Source organism: Hemicordylus capensis, chromosome 1, assembly GCF_027244095.1.
Source record: "Hemicordylus capensis ecotype Gifberg chromosome 1, rHemCap1.1.pri, whole genome shotgun sequence".
Taxonomy (NCBI): domain Eukaryota; kingdom Metazoa; phylum Chordata; class Lepidosauria; order Squamata; family Cordylidae; genus Hemicordylus; species Hemicordylus capensis.
This window is the reverse complement of record NC_069657.1, coordinates 60050876-60066799: the sequence shown is the minus strand read 5'-3', so window position 1 is coordinate 60066799 and position 15924 is coordinate 60050876. Positions and strand designations below refer to the sequence as shown.

At 43.9% G+C, this 15924-nt stretch overlaps 1 long non-coding RNA gene across 1 annotated transcript in view; it reads right to left on the bottom strand.

Moving 5' to 3' along the window:
* Positions 1–748: 748 nt before the first annotated feature.
* The window catches only part of LOC128341583 (uncharacterized), a 30447-nt gene continuing 15271 nt past the window's right edge, over positions 749–15924 (bottom strand). Inside the window, exons 2-3 of the long non-coding RNA XR_008314480.1 lie at positions 2117–2192; positions 749–1008 (exon numbers count right to left, since the gene is read on the bottom strand). This is a non-coding gene — a long non-coding RNA (uncharacterized LOC128341583). The remainder of the gene's footprint in view (positions 1009–2116; positions 2193–15924) is intronic.

Sequence of the window (15924 nt, the reverse complement as noted above, 5' to 3'; positions counted from 1 at the left end):
GAAACAATGAGTCTGCTTCGATTCAATTTCCCATTCATTCCAAAATGAACATACCCCCCTATTATTTATGGGAGAAGTATGAAGATGGTTAAACTCAACTATATCCTGATAGCTATCAAAGTACTCTAATATGCTTATCTCTATTTTTTGAAAAATATTATTAAAAGGCTGAGGTCACCTACTGCAGGTAAGCCATCCACTTCCATTGTATGTCCACTGTTCAATTTGCCTAATTTCAACTCTTGATCACTTTAGAGAAGAAGAAAAATGATACTTACTAGTTACCAGATTTGTTACCTATTGTCATCCCAAATGCATTCTCTAAACCTTTCCTCTTATGAACCTTTTGATGCTCAAGTAGCAATGGTCCAATCTCTTAAACACATCTGTTCTTTTGTGGCTCTGTTTTCACAACCCGCATGAGCATAATTAAAGGTTTAGCTATGGTGAGTGAGCCAGACATGCTCCTGTGGAGCATGATGTGAGAACCCATGCTTTGGTGCTGATCATCATCCTTCCATTATGGTTAACTAGGATTTAACTACAATGGGCAACTACAATCTGATCATAGATGCTGATCGTAATTTAATCCTCATTAACCATGGTGGTAGGACTACAATCAGCACTAATGCCCAGGATCTCACGTTGTACTCCACAGAGCATGCCTGGTTTGCCAATCAACCATTTCAGTATGTTTCTGTGGTCGTAAGAATATAGCCAGTTTCTGATCAGCTCACATTACTTATATTCTGATTGCTTATTTTATTCCAAATGCAGGACAATATTCTCAGAGGTGATTTTAAAAAACATCTTTCGAAAGATTTCCATGCTTTGTATTTAACTGTTATTTGCCTTGTTTGAACATATATAAATTGCAATACAGTCAAGAGATATGTAGATTTGATCTCATTTGATTACATAAGCTTCTGAATCCTTTGTCAAGATGATCACCTTTCCTTCAGTGGTGGAAATAAAGTTATAAGACTTCAAGGCCAAGCATCCTCCAGCCTGAAAAGAAAGGGCATATGGACAGAAAAAAAATGATGTGTTGGATTTCTTGAACCTGATGATTGGATTAGTAGGTGAAAAGTCAAGCAAGGACCAACCAGATGGTCCAGGAATGTGCCATAAATGTGGAATCCATCCGCTTGTGCTCTGAAGATTGATCTAAGCTACAGGGCTCTTGTATTCTATCTTGCAACTTTTCATGTTTTCTTAATTAGAAGTTTGTCAGGGTGGAGATACTGTAGAGAGTGGGGAGTGGAGTGAGAAATCAAAGAGAAGAGGGAAAAGAAGGGGGAAATGGAGTTGTTTCTGAATAAAGCTGAGTTAAAGATTTATCTATGTTTATGACAGCAGCAGTATCACATAATGCAGCACACAACAAGTGCATTGGGGGATTCTCCTGGGAATTGAACACTCTAGGGCAGGGATTCTCAATGTTGGGTTTCCAGCTGTTATTGGACTTCAACTCTCATACCCCCAGGCCCAGTGTTCTTTGGCTGAGGATTATGGAAGTTGAAGTCCAATAATATCTGGGGACCCAACGTTGAGAATCCCTGCTCTAGGGTACCTGACTCTGCGTGCTTGGGCTGGGGTTAAGAGTGCACTCAGACCTTTAACCCTGACTAAAGGCTGGGGTGAAAAGTTGGGTTGGGTTGGACAACAGTGCCAGGATGGGCTCGATCCTGGTGCTGCACATGAGCAGCCCGGCCAAGGCTGGGCTGCCCAAGCCTGGGCTAGGCTGCGCATGTGAATAAGCTTAATATCTCAGAGTGGCCAACCCTTGGACTTGGTGAAAGCAATTGGGGAAGCAACAGAACCACATAACAAGGATGCACACAAATCATTTTTAGGACTCTGTGAGCTTTACTCAGAAAATTTGCCTCCAAGGATGCGCCACTGTGTCTTTATTTTTTTAAAAAAAAATGTAGCATTGAACTGGGATGCATCCTGCAAGGCTAGTTTTCATACTATCAAATCAGTCATTGCTGAAAGCTCTGCTCTCACTTCTTTTGACACCAACAGGCACACTTTTGTAACCACTGATGCTTCTGAATATGGTTTAGGTGCTGTTTTGACCCAGAAAAAAGGAAGATAGGGAAGTTATAGTTACCTTTGCTTCCAGAGTGCTTACTGCATCAGAGAAGATGTATTCTGTCATTGAAAAAGAAGCTCTAGCACGTTTGCACCTGGACAATAAAGACACGAGCCATAAGTATGGATTAAAAATAGGGCCACAACTTTATTAATTGCAAATAACAAGAAGAGAGAGGATTGGCACTCCACCCCGACAGTGCAGTCCCAAAGACTCTCTGCTTACGCACGAGCCAACCAGAGTAAGACCTAGAGCTGGTCTTGTGGTGGCAAGCATGACCTGTCCCCTTAGCTAAGCAAGGCCAACCCTGGTTGCATATGAATGGGAGACTAGAAGTGTGAGCACTGTAAGATATTCCCCTCAGGGGATGGAGCCTCTCTGGGAAGTGCATTTAGGTTCCAAGTTCCCTCACTGGCTTCTCCAAGATAGGGCTGAGAGAGATTCCTGCCTGCAACCTTGGAGAAGCCACTGCCAGTCTGTGAAGACAATACTGAGCTAGATAGACCAATGGTCTGACTCAATATATGGCAGCTTCCTATGTAGGGCAAGATACCTCCACTCCGGGCAGCATCCGGCCTAAGGCCACCACCGTAAAGCCTCTAGGGACTGGCAAAGACTCCTCCTTACACCAAATGTGTGAATAAAAGGTGCTCACCAGAACTTAATTACCCAAGAAACCACACTGTAGCTGCCATGAGAAGGGGTTAGCCTAGCTTGACCCCTTCACCACCCACCATCCTACAAAACTGCCACCAATCCTCTCCTCAAATCTGCTAAAAACACATCAGAACCACAGGGGGTCAAATGGTCTCAAGATCCCTGCGAAACCAATGAGAAATGGCCAACCTTGACCTATGACTAATTCATTCCTACCCAATGCAACAACATAATTGTAGAAGATTAGCCTCCAGAATTCCACACAGTTGGTCAGCCTTGCTGGGGATCCATGCCACTAACCCCGGAATGGCAGTGGCCACTCCGCGTGAGGTCTCCTTCTGGGAAAACCAGATTCACAGCCGTAGATGCAGCCCCAATCCTAAAGGATTGGATAGCAAAAGCCTAAGGGGCCCAACCCTCTACCTGCTTAACCATAGCCCAGAACTGATACGGTGTCAAGGGGAAAAGGCATCCTTGCAAACCATCCAATAGAGCCCTAATGCCCACTCCAGGCACAAAGCAGCCAACCCGGGCCTGTAGGGCAGAACAGTCTAACCCCTACCGATCTGGTCCGTTTTAGAGTGCGGTAACTTAATTGAAATTCTTTTGGGATGTAGCAGCACCAACGACTGCTGTACCACCCTGGATGAAGGGCCTACCTTTTCTCCAGGCATAGGTTCAGAGGCCCAAAATACCCAAAAGAACCTATACATAACTACTGCGCAGAACAATGCCAGCTCATGGAGATGAGCACCATACTGGGGAAACCCCCAAAGAGATTCCAGTCTAAGGTGTGATGGACCGCCTGGAATCCAGCTGAGGATGGTGCTTCTGTGACCATCCTTCAACCATTGACCCTACGCTGAAGTCCTTGGTGAAATCCTACAAGCCCAGCGCTTTAGAGTAGAAGGCCAGGCCATCAACTACCCAGCCGGTGAGTTGGAGGAAAGGCCAGCAGAATGCAAATGCACCAGATACTGCATAAGGGCAGGCCAAACATTTAACAGCCCCACCTGCTTCCTGAAGGACTGGAAGACCCTAATCTTCCTGCCATACGCAGCCCAAATGCTTGAAGCAAGCGATGTACACACAGCTCACTGGGCTTCCACTTGCCAAGGCTCCATAACCATGGCAATCTGGATTTAGCTCCTCCCACTACATTCCTAGCTAACATAAGTGATTTGCGTGATTATAACCTGAACAGCAGCTGTGCATAGTTATCACAATGGGAAGAAAACTCTAGGAAGGTAAGGTCCCAAGAGAGACATCACTCTGCAATTCACAGGCAACAGGCCACTGTACAGCACACCAACACCCCTTTAAAGTAACTCCAAAGACAAAGCCTCCTGCTGTGTTCACGTGAACCTGAAGTCCGGCCCACAAAAGGCAGACAGAATGCCAAAAAGAAAACCCCCTTTAAGGTGTTCAAGAACCCATCCTACACCTGGAGGTCCTCCCTCATCTGATCTGAACCCTAAACCTATGTCGCAGGGCCCTTGGTCCTATACTGGCATCGCAGAGGCACTATAAAATGCCCTGCAGGCGTAATCACTCCACCGGAGTCAATGGGTCCAAACAAACCCTGAAGCTGCCCAAGGGAAATCTCACAGTTGACAAGCAGTCATTTATCAGTGTCCCTGACACCTGCATCTTGTCAGCCAACAGCCTGGCGCAGCCTGCCACAGAATCTGTCAACATGTCCTCCTCCCTTGAAAGTAAAACCCCCAGCAACCCATAATCTGCAAGACGTATAGGCAACAGACAAACCAGGAAACAAATAGTCCACTTGTCCTCGCCATAAGTACCCCTCAAGCAGCCGCCAGAGTACCCTTACATCCATGTGACTAGGTCCCCTTCCCAGTAGCACCCTATGTGCCCCAGGCTCTGCCCGTCCTGCTCTGACCTACAACCTACTCTATTCTGGAGTCCCAGATTCTGGCGCAATTGGTAGTGGCATGTTTACCCCCACCAATTTCGCAGACGTGGTGGAATTTGCTTGAGGAACACGTGCATCACCCTTCGTTGCTGGTCCCAACCCACCAACTGGGGTTGAACCAGCTAGCTACCTGCTCCCACATTTGGGGCGGGATCTTTGAAATCATGCGGCCCATATCAGTGTGTTCCCCCTTGCATATGATGGAACGGCATCCTGATGAGCAGCCACAATTCCTGGTGTTGATTGTCCCACGGGAGGTAAGATTCGAGTGAGGCCCTTAAGTGAACTTTGCTCACAGCGCTACCACAAGTTGCCTGATCCTGTAACTAAGTTGGCTTTCAGGAACCGGTGTAGGTGCAGGCATCTGAGTACCCTGCTCATGAGGGAGGTCAACTGGCACCAGGGCTGATGGAGCATCATCTCCTTCAAGCTGTGCTAAGTGATCGGACAAAGATTGTAAAATATTAGCACGTTTAGCAGCTTCTGCCCCCTCGTGAGGCTTAGCAGGCCCTCCATATGGGCTCATAGCTTCCTCTGACTCCTGCAAGTATGTAATCAAAGCCCTTACTGGGCCTAATTCCTCCCCCTCAGGAGAAGACAAGCCTAGAGAAGACCTACTGCACCTTATAGGCTCACCTATTGTCTCACTTGTGGCCATCTTACAAAAGCTGAAACCTCAACTAAGCCGCTAATAGCCCCCCACACAACTGGAGACACAAGGAGTATAATCTCCCCATAGACTATACAGAACCACCCAAGACCCCTAGAAATCAATATTGTGCCCAGTTATCTCCTGCTAACTCTATTTTATTTATTTTGAATATGTAATCCACCCCTTCTCAAGCAGTATACCTAGTTAAGTTTCTCTGCACAACACCCCCATAAGGCAGACCAAGCAGAGAGAGATATTACTGAACCAAAGTCACCCAGCAAGCAGGATGGCTGAATAGGAACTCGAACATGAGTCTCCCTGGTCCTAGTCCAAAATTCTAATTCTTCCAGCACACTGGCTCTCAAATAGTAAAGTGTGCCATCTAGTCGATGTCAACTCCTGGTGACCACAGAGCCCTGTGGTTGTCTTTGGTAGAATACAGGAGTGGTTTACTACCATTGCCATCTCCTGCACAGTATGAGATGATGCCTTTCAGCATCTTCCTATATCACTGCTACCCCATATAGGTATTTCCATAGTCTGAGAAACATACCAGCGGGGATTCGAACCGGCAACCTCTGGCTTGCTGGTCAAGTCATTTCCCCGCTGCTCCATTTAGCTGGCTTGGCTCTCAAATAGACACCTCTAGAGTGTCTATTCGAGCAAATAACACTTAAAGAGAGCTCTAAAGACTTACTTGTTTGGCCTGGCCTTCCAAAGTTTCTAAATTGTTTTTTAAGTATTCTAATTGGTTGTAAATGACTCTGCCTTGTTTTAAATTTATTTTACAGGGTTCTAAGTAGCTTGTTCTAAATATTGTTTACCTTTTGTTTTGTATTTGTTGTTCACCACCAAGAGCCTTTGGATGAGCAGTTTAGCAATGCAATTAATAAAATAATAAAATAAACAAAACTGAGGAAAGAAACACCCCTAAAGTGATTCTCTTGTGTAAGCTTGGAAAAGGATGGAAGAGCTTTATAATCACAAGAGCCCCCTTTGTCCTTCAAAAACTGTTGCCATCTCCTCACTGCATTCAAGAAAGTTTATTTCTTGATAAACTTTCTCCTTCAAAAGCTCTGCAACTTGCAGCTAAATGAGAGATAAAATCCCACTGAGCATAAAAGCCAGATACAGGATCTGGGAAAACAGCCCAACGACTTGGGGACAGACCTCAGTGAGGCTGCAACTGTGGGGTTCCTTTTTGAACTCATTGCCTGCAAGTTATCAGGCCCTTAAATTGGAAATGGAAGTTTCAGGTGCATTTTTAAAATTTAAGTTACATCTCTGGGCAATTGGCTGAACATTTTCACAGAAAGCATGTATCTCCTCCCAGTATAGAATTCTGATGGCTTGTACCATCCAGAATCTTAACTCTCTTCCTCTCCCCTTTTGCCTTGACTCTACCAGCAACAGCTTAATTAGCATATGAATAGTTCTTGCTTCTACACAGAGAACACCTTTGTCCTTCACTCCCTGAGTGAGAGATGCTGTAACATGATCTCCATGAGGAGCAGCCACTTCTAAAGATCATATTACTGAACCACCAAGGCTGCACTGAAGAGTGGTATATAAACGTTCATAGTATTAACAGGCAGTACCCACTGAGGCCCTGGGACCTATTCCAGTGGGCGGGGGGGGGGGGCTGCCCATGAAGGCCACCGCATTCCTCCCACCAATCCTGAATGCAACTCTTGAGTATTTCCAGACACATGTCCTTGACGGGCAACAAGTGAGCAGAAGATGAGGCTGAACTCCAACCCCCTACCCCCATAGCCTCCAAACCACCTCTCTCGGTGGCAGAGTCACTGTTGCTGCCCTCCACTCTCCCAGGCCGCTTCCAGTGCTTCTCAACATTGCCACAGCCCTCAAAAGCTCCAGGGAAGTGAGAATGATCTTCGCTCATCGCTTCTTGAAAAAAGACTGAGTTTGGGGTGGTCTGGGAGCCGCATCGACAGTCCGTGCCCCGCCTCCAGACAGCTCTCCAGCTAATGGCTGGTCAACTTATGCCTCATACCTTTCCAAAGTAAAGTGTGGTCAAGTCGGTGTATTGACTCCTGGTGACCACAGAGCCCTGTGGTTGTCTTTGGTAGAATACGGGTAGGGTGGGTTTACAATGCCTCCTCCCACACAGTATGAGATGATGCCTTTCAGCATCTTCCTATATTGTTGCTGCCCGATATAGGTGTTTCCCATAATCTGGGAAACATACCAGTGGGGATTCGAACCAGCAACCTCTGGCTTGGTAGTCAAGCCATTTCCCCGCTGTGCGGGGGTGGCTCTGCCTTTCCAAAGGCTGGGGTATAAAGCCCACCCCCCAGACATGCTGGGGAGGAGCAGACCATTCTGGGTGGTGAGGCACTTCAGGACCTAGTTTTGGGCAGAAAATCTGCTTTACGGACAGACCACAAGTACCTATCTCCTTTATTTACCACTCAAGGATCAAGTCAAGGGACCCCAAGAATAGCCAAATGGATCACCAGACTCATGGACTTTGATTTCTAGGAATAATATCTGCCAGGTCTTTGAAATACAACTGCAATTAGTTTATCTCCTCTCCTTCTGGTCCTAGTGATCAGATTGTAGCCACCCATGGTCTTAGGATGCTGTTGTTTAATGCCTGATCTGTCTGTAATAAATCTTCTTCCATCTTTGATCTCCTTTTAGATGAACAGGCAGATTTGTCCTGCATCACTGAGACCTGGTTAGATCCAGATGGGGGTGTTCCCCTTACTGAGATGTGACCACCTGACTTCTCTGTGTTTCATATCCCCAAGGTCAAGGTCAGGGTGGTGGTGTTGCAGTGATTTTTAAAGAAGATCTTATGTTGAACAGGGGCCCTATCCCACCGGTGACGTGGTGCGAATGTCTTTCTGTAAGTCTGGGTCGACGTGACAAACTTGGGCTTCTCCTGGTTTATCAACCTCCTCGTTGTCCATCTGCTGCCATTTCCAAGCTCCTTGATTTGGTATCAGGCCTGGTGATCGCGACCCCTAGACTTATGGTTCTGGGGGATTTCAATCTTCCAGCTCCTGATGGGGGTTCAATGGTTCGGGAGTTCATGAGGTCTATGGCTACCATGGACTTGTCTCAGATCATTTTGGGCCCAACTCATGTGGGTGGAGATAACTTGGACTTGGTTTATCTTTCGGGGCAATGGCAGGCAGATCTGGTCATGGAAAATATTGTCATCTCTCCCCTGCCATGGTCCGATCATTTTCTGATTAATATGCAGATTGCAGCGGCTCCGTCTCTACTGGGACAGCACTATAACACGGATGGTCCGCCCCAGGTGCCTCATGGATCCTGTCAGATTCCAGGAGGCTCTTGGGAACATTCCTTGCAATATGGTAGAAGTTTCTCCATCACAGCTTGTGGAATCTTGGAACATTGAGGCCACGAGGGCATTAGATGAAATTGCTCCCAAGCGTCCTCTTATGGTCCGTGGATCCCGGCTCCCTTGGTTCTCTGAGGAGCTTAGGGAGATGAAACAGACCAAAAGACGCTTGGAACGCTGTTGGAGGAAAACTGGTGCCGAAGATGACCGAATACGACTACTTGCTTATATTAGGGAATATTCTAGGACAATAAGAGTGGCGAAATCCCACTATTCCTCCGCTCTTATCGCATCAGCTGACTCTCATCCAGCAGCCTTATTTCGAATTACCCGCTCCCTTCTTAGGAGAGAGGAGCCAGTAGATGTTCAATCTGGCTGCTGTGGTCAATTTGCTCAATTCTTTGCTGATAAAGTCACCCACCTTCGGCTAGAGTTGGACTCTACTTCTATAGGATCTGATCAGATAGAGGAGATTCCACCCTGCGATGTTATATGGGACACCTATGAGTGGGTCGAGGCTATGGACACGATTATCTTGGGTATGGGTGCAGCAACATGTTGCTTGGACCCTTGTCCCTCCTGGCTGATTAGAACAGCTGGTGGGAATGTTAATTCTTGGCTACGGGAGTTGGTTAACTCCTTGTTAAGTGAGGGCTTCGTACCAGCAGCCCTCATAGAGGGGATAGTTCGCCCTCACTTGAAGAAACCCTCCCTGGACCCTGAGGTCCTTGACAACTATAGGCCGATTTCCAACCTCCCTTTTGTAGCGAAGGTGTTAGAGAGGGTTGTATGTGCCTAGCTTGAGAGGGTCTTGGAGGAAACTGGCTATCTTAATCCTTATCAGTCGGGTTTCAGGCCTCGGCATAGCACAGAGGCAGCATTGCTCACTCTGGTAGATGACCTTCTTCGGGACCTAGATGAGGGTAGTGTCCCTCTCCTGGTCCTTCTAGATCCTTGACCGCCTGCATGGGTTGGGTATCGGGGGCACTGTCTTACAGTGGTTCTGTCCTTACCTTAGCGGGCATGTCCAGTCAATATGCATTGAGGACAGATGCTCTGAGCCATGGTCACTCCTTTATGGAGTCCCCCACAGTTCAGTTCTTGCCCCTGTCCTCTTTAACATCTATATGGAGCTGCTGGGTCAGGTCATTTCCCAGTTTGGGGTGAGATTTCACCAATACGCTGATGATACTCAGCTGTGTATTGCCATCCCAGACCATTCTGGAGATGTTGTTTCTGTGCTTACTCGATGCCTGGAAGCTGTTAAGGTCTGGATGAATCAAAATAAGCTCAGACTGAATCCCACCAAGACTGAACTACTCTTACTTAGCCCTCATACTGGCCAACAGCTGGATGACGTGAACCTTGTTTTAGATGGGGTGGCGCTGCCCCCCAAATAGCTTGTATGTGACATGGGTGTCCTTTTGGATTCGCACCTCCTGCTTAAACAGCAGGTGGAGGCTGCAGCTAGAAGTGCCTTTGCCCAGCTCCATCTGATTTGTCAATTACGCCCTTACCTTGATCAGCAAGCATTAATGACAGTGACCCATGCCCTTGTTATCTCCTGCCTAGATTATTGTAACGCCTTCTATCTAGGGTTACCTTTGAGATGATCGGAAAGCTACAATGGGTCCAGAATGCAGCAGCTCATTTACTTATGGGTGCCAGAAAACATGGCAGGGTAACACCTCTCCTGCAGTCATTGCACTGGTTGCCTATTCACTACTGAGTTCAATTTAAGGTACTGGTTTTGACCTTCAAAGCCTTGTGGCGTTTGGCACCTGTTTACCTACAGACCCGCCTCTCCCATCCAGTTTCATCCCATCTGGTCAGATCTGGTCAGATGGCCTTTTGTCGGTCCCTGATTTCCAAGAGGTTCGGGGAGCTAGGACCCATGAAAGGGCTTTCTCAGTTGCCACCCCACTTCTCTGGAATTCCCTTCCCCTGCAGATTCGTTTAGCTCCTTCTTTGTCAATTTTTAAATCTTTATTGAAGACTTTTCTTTTTCGCCAGGCTTTTACCCTGTAGTTTATCTATTCTCCCCCACCCTCATTAGTTACTTTAGTTTTATTTAGAATGTAATTTTAATACTGTCTTATTTTGCATGTTTTTGTACACCGCCCAGAGTCTTCAGAGTGGGCAGTATATCAAATGTTTCAAATAAATAAATAATCTCGACTTCCACTTCCAAGCCAAGGGGAGATCCTAGAAGAGGATGAAGGAATAATAATTGCACAAATAGGTTCATCCACTCATGGAGTGATCATGTCTTCTGAGTGGAATGCAGCCCTCAGTGCTGATCAAGTGTTTACTGAACTTAAACGTTACATAACTAATGGGTGGTCATGCAAAAACAGGGTACCTGGACATCTTCAACCATACATGCATGTAGTGAGTGACCTGTCCCTTCTCAATTATCTGGTGCTTATTGTTTGGTGGTGCCTACCTCCTTACAAGCAAAAGTGATCAAAATTACCCACCAAGGTCACCTGGATATGAGCTTGACTAAAAGGTGAATAAGAAAAGGTTTTTGACAGCTGGTATGGACGAACACATTGAAAATGTAATCAGGCACTTTATGGGTTGTGCTGTATGTGAAAAATCGCAGGATACTTTTACCAACCCCTTGACTCTAGTAGAGTATGCCAATGGTTGCTCTGGATATAATGGGGCCTTTTGATAACCAATCCACACAAAAAAGAGTTTTTATGATTATGGTGGATTACTATTCCAGGTGGCCAGATGTTTCATTTGCTGACAACATTGCTACAAAGAAGGGGATCCAGTTCATGGCTGCAGTTTTTGTGAGAGAAGGTCTTCTTAAAGAACTAGTGACTGACAATGGGACACAGCTTACCTCATTTGAAATGGAGCAATATTTCAAATGAGCCATGGGATAAAACACAAGACTATTTCCTTGTACCATCCACAAGATAATAGCTTAGTGGAAAGAATGAACAGATTAGTGAAAGAAAGTTTACAACTGGGTACTACACAACAACAATCCTGGAAAGAGGCAATCCATGAAATTGTATTTGCTTATCGAACTACTCCTCATTCTACTACAGAAAAATCACCTTTTGAACTACTGAGAGAATGCAAAGCTACCACCAAACTTACCCAATGGCAACAATTGATAGGGCTTTCCATGCCATCTCATCTTGAGAATATAGAGATTCATGATCAGGTAACGGAGTAGCAACAAAAATATAAATTGTATGTGGATTGGAAACAGGGTGTGAAACAGAGAACATTTCAGGTGTGGAAATCCGAGGAGATTTTGTCTTATTGGATGATGGAAAGAAACAGAACAGTTGAAGATTTTCAAGCATACATGCTATGAGACAAGAGAGAAAGGAGTCTGATCTCATGAGAGGAACTGGAGAGAAATTTGAGCTTGCCTCCAGTTTTGACCTCACAGATGAGCCTGGTCAAAGTGATGGACAATCTTATGTATCAGAAAACAAATCATTAACAGCTCCTGTGCCAGAGAATCCAAGAATTAGGAGAAATGTGTGTGACAGGAGACCACTTAAAAGGTTTAAGGACTTTGTCATCAAATTTTAAATAAATTCAGTTCTACTTGTTATAAAGGGTATATGTGTGTTGTATTCTATCCAATAATCTTTTATGTTTTGTTAATTAGAAGTTTGTCGCTGTGGGGATCCTGTAGAGTGTGAGGGTGGATGGGTTGAGTCAGAAAGAAAAGGGAGGGAAAGGAGAAGGAGAAAAAATGAAGTTGTTTCTGAATAAAGCTAAGTTAAACAAACATAAGATTGCTTTATGTTGATGAAGGAAGCAGCTATTGTGACAAGGATCAAGATAGGAGGGCTTGGGTGAACCTATTGTGAAGGCCCAAAGAGATTGTCATGTGGCAAGAGAACACACTCCCAGAGACAGACCTGAATAGAAATAATGCACTAGCCCCAGACTTGCAGCCCCTCCATTATGGCATATTCATTCATTCATTCATTCATTCATTCCATTTTTATACTGCCCTATCCAAAGGCTCTTATCACTTATAGGAAAGCCGCTTTCTCATCAGAAACACAATCAGAACCACTTCTACATGCATATATAACATAACAGGAGCTCATCCCGTGAATTCTTCTGTACTTAGGGCTCTGCTCTCTTCAGTGGCTTCCCCCTCCGCTTGAGTGGCCACCAGCTGTGTATGAGCAAAGAGATGTGCCCACAACACTGTTGTTTCCAGTGAACTGAATGAAGAAACATCTGCATGTTTTAGAACCCCAGAAGTTTGCACAAGGGGCTTAGCTATAGGGCTACCAAGTTATTAATATCTGGGGGTAGGTGGGATCGGATTTGGGATATGTAAAATTAGAATCCTTTACCTGTCTTCCTAAACTCAGAACATGCATCCAAGCAGGGCCACCCTCCAATATAAAGCCATCTTATATTTATTAGAGAAGCAGCCCTAAATGTGGGCAGCTATTGAAGTGGTTAATATGGAAATCACTGCATGAAAATTGAGGGAATAAGCTTTCAGGGAGACTAACTGTAATAAAATGTAACAAGTACTTACTTTCTTTTTAAAAAAAAAATAGGAGACAAGTTTTACATGCATATTAATTATTATTTCTGTTATATATATCTCCTTAAATATATTAAGAAGCACTCCCAAAGCAATTATATGACCTGATGTAAACAACATAAATGGCCAAAAAACAGGCATTTTTACCAGCCACTGAAAGCATTTTTTAAAAGATTGATTAAAATTGCAGGGGACTCAAACCATTATATGTTTGACTTCACATCCAATTCTAGGCGGTTGACATGTTCGTTCCTAGTCATTCAAGGCTAATTCCTAGTCAATTCATTCATTTTAGTGGTAGCATAACTTGTTTACAGTCTCAAAAGTAAAGTAGAAAGGGAAGAAAGGCCTTTTACATTTTAGAAAGCAATTTGAACCTATGCAGAAACCAATTATGGGGTTCTAGTAGAATGCTCAGTTAAAACATCCATTCACCAAGACGAAGGAAATTACAGAGGTTTATAAAATACTGAGATGTATTTCTATACATATACATGAATAAGAGAAAACTATTACTCTCAAAATTCAAAAAACCTGGAGTCATTGACTAAGACACAAAATAGAAGATACACCTATTATCCTTGCTAACTGGGCAAAGAGGCACCTTTTAAATTAGTGGTTCTCTTATATTAGCAGAGGGAGAGGAATTGTCCCTATTCAGCCCAGCAGAACATTTCCCCAGTGGCTGTTGCTGGTGTCTACCATGTGTTTCTTCTTTAAAATATGAGCCTTTTGGTAACTGGAAGCCATCCTTTTCCTGTTATTAAAATAGTCACCTGAAAATCACATAGGTCCCCAATTCAGAGGAAGTTGGTTTCATTTAAATCTCTTTGTCATTAACTGGATTCATGTTAATCACAACTAAGTAAATAGGATTTAAGCATAACTGTCTCTGGATTTGGACCATAGTGTCCATACTGTCAAACCAGAGAGTTTCCTGTTCTACTTGGGGAATTCAGAGAAATTTCAAAAGCAGTTTGGGATGTGGCATGGAAGACTACATTTTCACAAATGCAATGGAAGCATTTGGGCCTGAAATTGTCGTTTTCTAAACATTTTTACTTTAACTGCCTAAAAACTAGTTTTATCTTTCCTAAAGTGCCTAAAATACCTTGAAGGATGATGATGATGAAGATCATCACCATCACCACCTCCTCCTCCACCTCCTCCTTGTGGTCTCAGCCTAAAATCTTTTAAAGGTGAATAAACCTGTATGTAGAATCAACTCCCATTGGCAGGAGGCAACATTTGATCAACCAGTTATGCCTTGGGACTTCCCTAGCTCTAATTTCTCTGAATCCTTGAAACTATCATCAGCTAATTTAATTTGTTGTGATTAATACATTGTTGTAGTGTTTTCTGCCATTCATGTCTGCAGGAGAGTTTGCTTATAATGAATGTTCAACTCAACAGCACAGTTTAACAACAGGAATTATCCCACCATTATGAAGAAACGTGGGATAAGTTAAACAATTGTGTCTGCCACAAAATACATCTGAAAGGTATTAAATCTCTTTTTGTTTCTTAGTAACTATTAGCCTGGGTGCCCGCCAACAATGTAAAATTAGTTCACTGAGACAATTTAAAATATTTCTCATCTTGTGATCTTTTCAAGAAGCTGTTCGCTGAGCCTTTAGCTGCATTAACATTGCAAGCTGGCAACATCTCTCAAGGTGGAATTCAAATATTGGAAAAGCAAGTTTTCAGGAAATAAATATTACAACACATAAAACTGTCAAATTACTTGGAGGCTGAAGATCATTTATAGAATGAGCTCATGAGCTGGAACATGTGTATTGAACTCAGCAAGAAGAATGAGAAAAACCTAGCCTCTGTGATTTCCATTCTGAGCCAAACTAGAAATAACTCTAATATGCTACTCTGTGGTGGACACTGGACAGAGATGATTTTTAACTTTCCCCCCACCCTCATCCTGCTTATGGGACTTCCAAAGTACTTAACACTATAAAACTCCTTGGTACATCACCACTGTCTAGCTATTGATTTATATATATATATATATATATATATATATATATATATATATATATATATTTAAATCTATCCTGTCTTTTGATCTAAAGGTTCTTCAAGACAGCTTACATAAAATAATGCAATATTAGTGCTGTTTTTATCACCACTGGAATACAGCATTGCTGAGGCAGAATATATTTATTTATTTAATCATATTTATGTACCACCTGATATGTGTATCTCTAGGTGGTGTACACAATTTAAAACACAACAAATATAAAACAGAATAAAAACAATTAAAATAATTGTTTCACATAGATGTTAGAGAACACTGGAGACAGTATGGAGCCATGTGGAACTCCATACTTTAGTTCTCACTTTGCAGAGCAGCAGTCTCCAAGCGACACCATCGTGCATCTACCAGAGAGGTAGGAACAGAACCACTATAAAACAGTGCCACCCAATTCCACCTCCCTCAGGCAACCCAGAAGGATACCATAGTCAATGGTATTGAAAGCTGCCAAGAGATCCAAAAGAATCAGCAGAGTCACACTTCCTCTGTTGATATCCAATTGGAGATCATCCATCAGGCTGACCAAGGCAGTTTCAACGCCATAGCCTGCTCGAAAGCCAGTTTGAAATGGGTCTAGATAATCTGTAACATCCAAAACTACCTGGAGCTGAGAGACCACCACCCACCCAATAACCTTGCCCAACCATG